Below are 9,161 nucleotides of genomic sequence, written 5' to 3' on the forward strand. Positions count from 1 at the left end.
CTGAGGATCACAGTCCCCAGGGGCTCTTCCTCCCCATGGGCAGTATCTTCCTCCAATTGCTGCCTTTATGGATTTTTTTTCTGTGAGATTAGAGCGTATGGAATGACGATTAAAATAGTTTCGTGGTCTTCTGTTGGTTTTGGCTAGATATCCCACATGGTAATTTTGTAGACATTTCTACCTCTTTTGAACATTGGAAGGTGGACAGGAATTTTTCCGTGTTTAGTTTAGATAGGTTCATGGAAGATAACTTCCAGTGTACTAAAGGAGTGACATTTTACAATGGCACCACCACTCCTTTCAAAGTATCCATTGGAAAATGCTGTTGTGATTTCATTCTCACTTTATTTTAAAAATATTTGACCTTATCTCATTTAACAGTAAGAAAAACCAATGTGTATGAATCCTCTTCTCATTTCAGTTACCCTCTCATTATAGAATGCTAACCCAAGGTAGTATATTTTTGTGCTGGAAGACTTTTCCTCCTCACCACACCCTTTGCAACAAAATGTTTATATACATTTATATATTTATTTTTTTTATAATTTGAAGTTTTTCTTTTAGTGTTAATTATTAATGATAATAATATTTCATTGAATATGAATATACAGTTGATCAAATCCACCTAAATATTAAAACTTGATAAATATTGAGTTTAAAGGTAAAATTTGGGGCTGGGGAAATAGCTCAGTTGGTCGAGTGCTTGTCTTGCAAGCACAAGGCCCTGGGTTCCATCCCCAGCACTGCAAAAAAAAAAATTTGTCAGGCATAGTTTTTTTTAACCTTTTACAGTATTTAAGCACACAATACTGTATTACTGAATATACTTTTTCCATGACCTTTTGTGAAATTCAGATGGCAGGGTATCATTTACCACCCTTTTGTCTTTCTTTTGATCATCTTAACATTTTGCGCAGTTCTCCAACACAGTATCATCAGCCCACCTTCTTTGAACTTTGAAATTTCATGAGGCTGGGATGGGACAGTGAGATTAAGAAGAGGGTTTCCACTCGGAATGTTCTCCATATGAATTTTCCCTTCAGTTTTTTGTTCTTGTTCCTTCCTGGCCTACTCTTCTGCCCTTTTTTTTTTTTTTTTTTTTTTTTTTCTCCCCAGTTCTGCAAGAACAGCAGTATCAACACCATCACTCTTCTCTTCAAAAATCTTCATCTTCCTCATCTGTTGAAGAGTTTGGCAGCAGGAATCTGATCTACAGAGGCTTCTTTGACACTGAAGAGGATCTTGATTGTTCTAAGTTTGGATGAACCCTATTTTTTATACCTTGCAAGCAGCTTTCTTTTTCTTCTGAGTCCCTCCTAGAGTCAGGTGTTAGGAACCTCTTTTAGGGGCATCCTGAGTAGTCTGTCTGTGATTTATCTTTGTATAAGAGGGAAGATCTCTGCTTGAATACTGCTTTGAGAGTTGGCTCAAATCACCTTCTTCTTTTCCTCTTCCGCCTCTTGCAGGTTCAGAAGTCAGCTTGGCTGCCATGTCATCTTTTATGCTGTCTCTTGATTTTCATAAAGGGTACAGGCTGTGTCCAAAGAGGGATAAACAGAGTTTTCTGCTGCTTGGAAAACAGGGTTTTCCAAGTCCAGCACACCTCGTGATTTGTTATTCCGGGAGTGTGCCCTTGGATGTTCACGAGGAACTCTTGTCTTTGCTTTGGTGCGGGATTTGTGGGTGAGGGGACCTGAGCCCACTTAAGCTATAGGCAAAGCTTCCTTCTTGCAGTTTTCTCCATGGCACTCAGAGAGCTCCACAGGCCCCACCCTGCCCACAGCTCTGGAGCTCCAGGTGCTGCTGACTCTGACCCTGGCTTTCCTTTCCTGTCCCACCTGCATAAGGAAGATAAGGTGTTAGCCTCTCGTAGCTCACTTTGGCCAGGTCTGATGAACACCCTCTAGAGATCACACAGAAACCCTTGCCACTCTTGGCCCCCAGAATCCTCTGCTCCTGGCGTACATTATTCTTTTTTTCATCCAGTGGAAAAGGAAGCAGTAGACTGGAGCAGATGGAGTAAACTCATAGTTTTTACAAAACTTCACAATTCAGAAAATTTAGGAATAGTATAGTACTAGAAATAGGTATAGTATATAGGTGTATTTCCTTTTCCTCATGTGTTATAAAGATGGCAGCTTAATTATATATGTGTACACTTGTATTTAATATAGTGCAACCCGCATGTTTTAATTTCTGCTGCTCCTGTGATGCTGTTGGACCAAGTTCTGCTGTTTCCTTAGGTGGAGTGGGAGCAACAGAAGATGGGGCCAGCTGTCCAACTATGCCACATCACAACAGGAAAATACTTAAGTCTCATGGAAGAGAAAAGCCTTCTACTCATGGACAAGAAAAGGCAGATTTAAAATCAACTATTTACATTCCGGTCTTCTAAGGTAAGGAGGAAAATAAAATTTTGGACTCCCTGTAAATCTCATTTTCTTTGATGTTAGAAATGCATGTAAAAAGGCTGACAGGTTTTCCATGTGTTTCTAAATTTCCAATTTCTCTTCTATTCTTTCTTCTCCATTACCTCAATTTCCTGAAGTGCTGAAACCCACCCAGAAGTTTCTCTGGGTGTATAGTTCTTTGGTTACTTGGATACCACCCACCCATCAGGCTCCTTCCTGGTTTCCCAGGCATGTGCAATGACAGTTATCACAAACCTTGTCACATTGCATAACATCATGAAGATGGAGCATAGTAGAATTTTTCTCTAATGTACATTACTTCTCTAATTTTCTATGCAGACTTTTCTTCTGAGCTCCTTTGGATCATTTTATGATAATTGCATGATTATGTCTGTAATGAAAGTGGTGAAATTTGGCACAATGATAGGAATGATATTGAGCTGCTGGCTAGTTTAAGACTTCATGCTCCTGTCATAACTAAGGATTTGCTTTTGTGTTTCTGAGATTAGTTTGCACAGGCACCTTCAGAATGCTGTCCAGCTCCTGCACCTGCCTTTTTAACTTACTTCTGTTGCACTAATAGAAAACTAAGAATTCTATCCTCCTTCTGCATGTTTTGAATTATGCCTGCATTCAAGTTGCCTCTATGATAGTAGAGTTACAGGATGAGGAAAAGATAAAAAAGTCCTGTGTATGACATATTAGGTCAAGGTTTGGGTTAGTAGGATTCTATTTCCTAAAATGTTTCTTGTAAGATTTTGGATTAGATTTTATTTTTATACTTCTCCTCTTTGTAGAGATCTACATGTTAGGTGATCATTTTCTAAGTATTTTGTGAGAATAAATAAATACAATTTTTCCAAGTTCAATTACATTTTATTGATCTTATAATTGCATCTTTTCATGGCATAGGGTTGATAGCATAAATGTAAATATTTATTGAAGTTTGGGGGTTTTCCATGGAACTTGTGTGTGTGTGTGTTTTTTTTTTTTTTTTTTTTTTTTTGTACATTAATCTGTGTGGTACAGACGTCTCCCATGGGTGCAGACAAGAGAAAACATTAATTTTGCTGATTAGGGAAAGTTGTTTTACTAAACTCTTCATAATTTATTTCATATTAATATTAAACTTAGAAGAAAACATGTTAATTATAACGAACAAGACTTGGTCATTTATGATTGCTTATGTTCAACATACATATTAGTCTTTTAATAGTATTTCGTTTGTTCTAATTTTGAAAGCAATGCAAGTTTGTGTTAGAAAATACAGAAAAATGCATTGTTCTAAGAATCTATAATTATGGAAGTATTGGTGTTTTTTATTTTGAATTCATGCACATTTATAAAATGTAGTTTTATATCCTACTTTCTTCATTTGACATTTTATAATTGATATTTTTCTGTTTCGTATTTTTGATGACCCCATACTACTTAAAATGTGTAGGTATGTTGTACAATTTATTATCCTTTATTGTACACCTAGCTTGTTTCTACGGTTCATATAGTCATTTGTAGATTTATATGTGTTGGTACATGTATGTTAACTCTCATAAGTAATAGTAAAAGATGGGTAAGTCGTGGGGAGACCAGAAGTAACTCTGAAAAGATAGCAGCCCGCTTGCCCTTTACTTGTGCTTTTCTCTTATTTCTCCTGCTCTGGAGTCCTCAGGGTGCCAGAAGATGCTCTGCGTTCACTGGAGGTCTCTAGAAAAGATGACCCGTGTAGGTCTTTATTTTCCAGGGTGAAGTTGGTGGAGTGCAGTGGGCAGCCGCAAAAGGGATATGCATCTGTATTTTCCCTGCAGGCCCATTCAGGGCATCTCCAATATGGTGCTTCAGTGGATTGGAGGTAGACAGGAGTGTGGGGCCAAGTTTCTCATTATTTTAGTATTAGGAAAGCACAGTTGATATTGCTAGGAAATCCTTACCCCAGGGACATTGTTCCTCAGCCTAAGGGTGGTAAGATTTTGCTAGTTTATTCAGATAGCACCCCAGTCCAGAAAGAAAATATCTAACCCACAGAGAGTGAATACACAGTTATCTCTGCCCCCACACACCCAGCCAGGGTGGGACCAGTCTATAGTTCCCAGCCTGGACTCCTGGGCAGGTTGGTACATTCATTCATCCCAGGATGAAAGGGCTGTCATGGGAGCCCAGAGGTGTGTTCTTGTCCTCTCAGGGTGTCAGACAACCGAAGTGCCACCTCTCCTCTCCATGGACTCTCAGTTGCTGCATGATGATACCGTCCAGCTGTGGCCTCCCAAAATTCTTCTTTTGCTGTAAAAAGTTGAATACTGAGTTCATCTTTCTTCATTTTTTTCTAGTATAATCTGAATCCTCCCTGATGAAAATGGATACCTTTGGAAAAACAGGAGCTAGGTTCTGTAAATACAAACACAAATACAAGAGAGAAGGGTATATTAACACACTTCAAAATATTCTTGCTATAGATAGCCTTTGAGAGAGTAGGCTTTTTTTCAAAAATGATATGTGGTTTTTATCTTACATAAATAAAGTAAAACATGTAGGAAGAAATGCATGGGCAGATTAATTTTATCATTCTTTGTCATAACCCAAAACTAGAAAAGACTCAAATATTTAACAAAATTGTTATAACATTAACTGGAATTAGCTGCCAAAATATATTGATATGGAAAGATATCCATGAAAATACTGTGGAATGAAAGCAAGTTGTAATGCAATATGGGTATTTCAAATCTTATTTTAATAGAAAAGAAATCCTTCCACATGTTAGTACATGCTAATACAACAGCTGTTGGAGAGATGTACCATCTTTTAACTTCCAAGTACTTGAGATGGATCAAAAGGGATAATGCATAGGAATTTGAAAATAAGACTTTTCTTTTGTTGTTTAACTTTGAAAAAGTAAGCCCCGTATTATTTTCTGCATTACGATGGATAGGTTTCTTTTATTATCAAAACCAACTGGAGAAACACTACTATTGCTCTGACATTCTGGGGCACAAGTTTTATGCACTTTTTTATTTCTCTAGGATGGATTCCTATAAATGAAAATACTGACTGAAGAACTATGAATATTTGGTACCTCTTCATCTATTTTTCCCAAAGCAGTCACGTTTGACTCATTCTTCTCTGACTCTCTTGCCTAATATCCTGTCAGTTTTAGAGTTTGCATTCTAATTCTCTTTACTGTCTAGTTCCCTCTGTGGTTTCCACTCAGGCACTCTGATTGTGGAAGCTGATATGGCATCGTAACAGCTCATCCTAGGGCATTGTCATATGCTATGAATCCATCCTTTTCCTCTGGAATACCCAGTCGTTGCCATCTTTTATTTATTTTGTCCTGCTGTAGAATTGCACAGTATTATATTGTTATTTTCTCATCTTCAGTTTTGTTATTTTATTTATCTTCTCAAAGAATCAAATTTTGTGTATTCATCCTTCATAGTACTTTATTTCTAGATTATTAATCCCTTTTATCTTTAAAGCTCTCATTGAAATGAAGGATAAAGAAATGTGCTTTTAGAAGTTGTGCATGTGCATTTGTAATTGAGAGGTACAGGTCTGGATTTCCCTGCAAATTGTTTTTGTGCTATACTGGGTGACTTTCCTTTTCAGAGGAATAATGAAGCGTAGATGCTTGATGAGTTTTGCACTACATTAAAAAAAACAGTGGCCCTTGTAATAACTGATTTTTCCACCTAATGATTGAAACAGTTGCATATTCACACAATAATCAAACCTGGTGACCAATGTGTTTTCTGATAACATTATATCAGTACACCATGTGACCTGTACAGGATGGCTACCTCTCTCCTGAAATTTGCAAATTTGATGAGAGGAAAATTTTCTTGAAATATCCAGATTTTATATATACAGATAAATCAGTATACATAAGATGTTAAAAGCAAGGTATATATTTTTACTAATTTGCACACATATCTGGTTTTTTAAAATTTGCCTTTGTAAATTTTGGGAATGAATGTGTTTTATGTTGATTATATTTCTCCATTTTTGTTGATTTATTCTACTAATATTTCTAAGAGGCCTTTAGTGATCTTTTATGTTATTATCATCATCTATAAATTGCAAATACTTCTCACAATATATTAGTTTGGAAAAGAATTATAAAGTATTTTCTCAAAAGGGTAGCTAAATTTATAAACCATATTGGCTTTCTAATGTAAGAAAGTTTGTCCCTACCCAATATTTTTATCCACTTAATCATTATCTCCTTCTTTCATAAACCACTCCACTCGGGTGTGTGTGTGTGTGTGTGTGTGTGTGTGTGTGTGTGTGTCTGTGTGTGTGTTGGGAGGGCTTTTATGTGATTTGAAGAATGTGCATAACATGCAGCTTGATAGAATCCCTAGTGTTTTTGTCCCATTTCTCTGCCTCATTTAAACCTTAAACTTCATTTTATGGAGTAAGGCTTAGAGACTTAGAGATGAGAAGGTGTCATTTTCATATTGTATTGTATTTGTATTACTTACATTAATATTAATCCCCTAAGGACCAGGTGGCAAAGCTCTTCCATGATTCAGTAGGCTTTCTTTTCACATTCTTTTTTGCTTTGCAGAATCTTTTCAGTTTGATGCCATCTTAATTTAGTAACTCATTTCCTGAGCTTTGGGGTACTGTGGAGAAAATGATTGCCTATGTCTATAAATGTTGCAGTGTTGAGTCTATATTTTCTTTTAGAAGTTCCATAATTTCTGGTTCAATTTGTATGTCTTTGATCCATTTTGAGTTGACTTTTATGCAGGGTGAGAGATAAGGGTCTAGTCTAATTTTTCTACAGATGAATAACTGGTTTTCTGAGAATCCTTTTTTAAAAAGGTTGTCTTTTCTCCAGTGTGTGTTTTTGGCACCTCTGTCAAAGACGTATGGGTTTGTCTCTTGTTTTCTATTCTGTTCCTTTGGGCTATGTGCCTGTTTTTATACTAGTACCATGCAGTTTTGGGTACTTTATCTCTGTAGGATAATTTGAATTCAGGTATTGTGATGCCTCCAGCATTTCTCTTTTGGCTTAGAATTGCTCTGGCTCTTGGTTCTTCAGGGCCTTTTATTCTTCCAAATGAATTGTAGGATTTTTTTCTCTAGTTTTATGAAGAATATTTTTGGTATTTTGATGGGCATTGCTTTGGATCTGTCTGTTGCTTTTGGTAGTATGGTCATTTTAACAATACCAGTTCTGCCAATTCATGAACATGGGAGGACGCTCCATCTTCTAAAGTCGTCTTTGGTTTCTTTCTTCTATGTTCTGAGTTTTAATTGTAGAGGTTTCTCACCTCTTCAGATTTAATTCTAATTTTATTTTAAATTTTTGAGGCTACTTGATTGTTTTGCTGATTTATTTCTGATACATAGGAAAGCTGTTGACTTTATATTGATTTTGTAACTTGCAACTTTACTGAATTTGTTTTGACTCTAGCAATTTTCTGGTGAATTTACATCAACAGAATGTATTTTTTAACTACTAGAAATTAAACAGTATAAGAATTCCTCTTCCGAAACAAACTACAAGCACATTTCAATATTATGAATCTGGAAAGATGTGGCTTCCAGCCATTAAAGTATGCAGTACTTTAAAATGAAGTGTGTTGGTTTCTAAATAACCAGTTTGGTCAGCATTGATCCTGTGCCTCTAGGTGAGGGGCTCCTGACAGGGGCTTCTATAAGACGACGTGGCACCTACATGTGGCAATGCAGTTGCCAATGGATGTGTTCCTCATCATTGTTGCTGGAGGACAGGAGGCCCTTTCTTCCATATGCCTTTCACAATGTTAGAGGAAATGCATAACTCTGTAAAGTTATCTGTAAATCAAAAGCAGTAACATTAAATCATGGGTCAGTGACAGAAAGATGTTTGCTGTGATTTCAGGGGCCTGGATGAATCTCAGCAAGAAGGCTAAGTCTCCCTTGGCTGACCTGCCCTTTCAGTCAGTGAGCCTGAGTCTGCAGGACCTCATTGGCTACTTCCACCCACCCAATGAGCACTTGGAGCATGAGGACAAGGAGAACGGGGCGCGTGTCCTGAAGAATTGGCAGAACCTCCTCCAGGAAGAGGTGAGTCTGCCCATTTCTTCTCCTTTGTTTTCTTGGGAAGAGAATTTCTTGGTGGGGAAAATTCTCCTTTAATTCTCCATTTTTGCACTTTGAGGTAGAGGACAGCAGGTATGCCACTGCACTGGGAAACACACCTGGGAGGTACATAGTCGTTACTTTTATTTCTGTCATTGTCAATTTTACAGGATGAAACTTGCCATTCCCCTGGGCAGGGGCATGTACTGTTACCTCAGCTCTCACCAGGCCATTTGTGAGCACTGCGGTTTGCTTCACATTGGTTACATAAATAACAGAACCTTAAAGAAAATAGAGGCATTGGAAAGCATTAGAGCTTTCTCACAGCTTGCAAGTGATAGTTCAGGACCACAGGAGCTTTGTGTGCAGAGGGGATCTGCACTGGAGATGGCCGGTACCCCCAGGAGGAGGCTGAGTTCTGTGTTCCTGTGGGAACAGGGCACACCCAGACTTTTGGTTTTAGTGGCATAAATTACATTTCTCTGGCTAATTTTATTTCACCAAACTTGTACTGTTATAAAGAGTTTGTGAGCTATACTTTATAAACAGAGTAAAAGAAGCACCAAATGATAGGGCAGATGTTCCAATGCTGTCATCCTGGTACCACATATTCCAGAGTTTTAGGGGAGGCTTTCAGGGTTGATAGGAAGACCTGGGGTCAGAAAGACTGGAAGTTCTTCTCCT

General features: G+C 37.6%; 1 protein-coding gene and 1 pseudogene across 6 annotated transcripts in view; one reads left to right on the forward strand and one right to left on the reverse strand.

Annotated features, from left to right (window-relative positions):
• Window positions 1-1,250, forward strand: part of LOC306641202 (protein downstream neighbor of Son-like) — a 78,886-nt gene extending 77,636 nt beyond the window's left edge. For 3 of the 5 annotated variants that reach the window (XR_013758055.1, XR_013758056.1, XR_013758058.1), the window contains one exon: window positions 1,117-1,250. The gene's annotated coding sequence lies outside the window, so the exon portion shown is untranslated. The remainder of the gene's footprint in view (window positions 1-1,116) is intronic. The other 2 variants (XR_013758057.1, XR_013758059.1) reach the window with 2 other exon arrangements.
• Window positions 815-1,491, reverse strand: LOC306641379 (protein CWC15 homolog; annotated as a pseudogene). Its single transcript has one exon. The product of its transcript is annotated as a protein CWC15 homolog (transcript).
• Window positions 1,492-9,161: the final 7,670 nt, after the last annotated feature.

The sequence above is a fragment of the Sciurus vulgaris genome (genome assembly GCF_902686455.1).
Source record: "Sciurus vulgaris genome assembly, chromosome: 12".
NCBI lineage: Eukaryota > Metazoa > Chordata > Mammalia > Rodentia > Sciuridae > Sciurus > Sciurus vulgaris.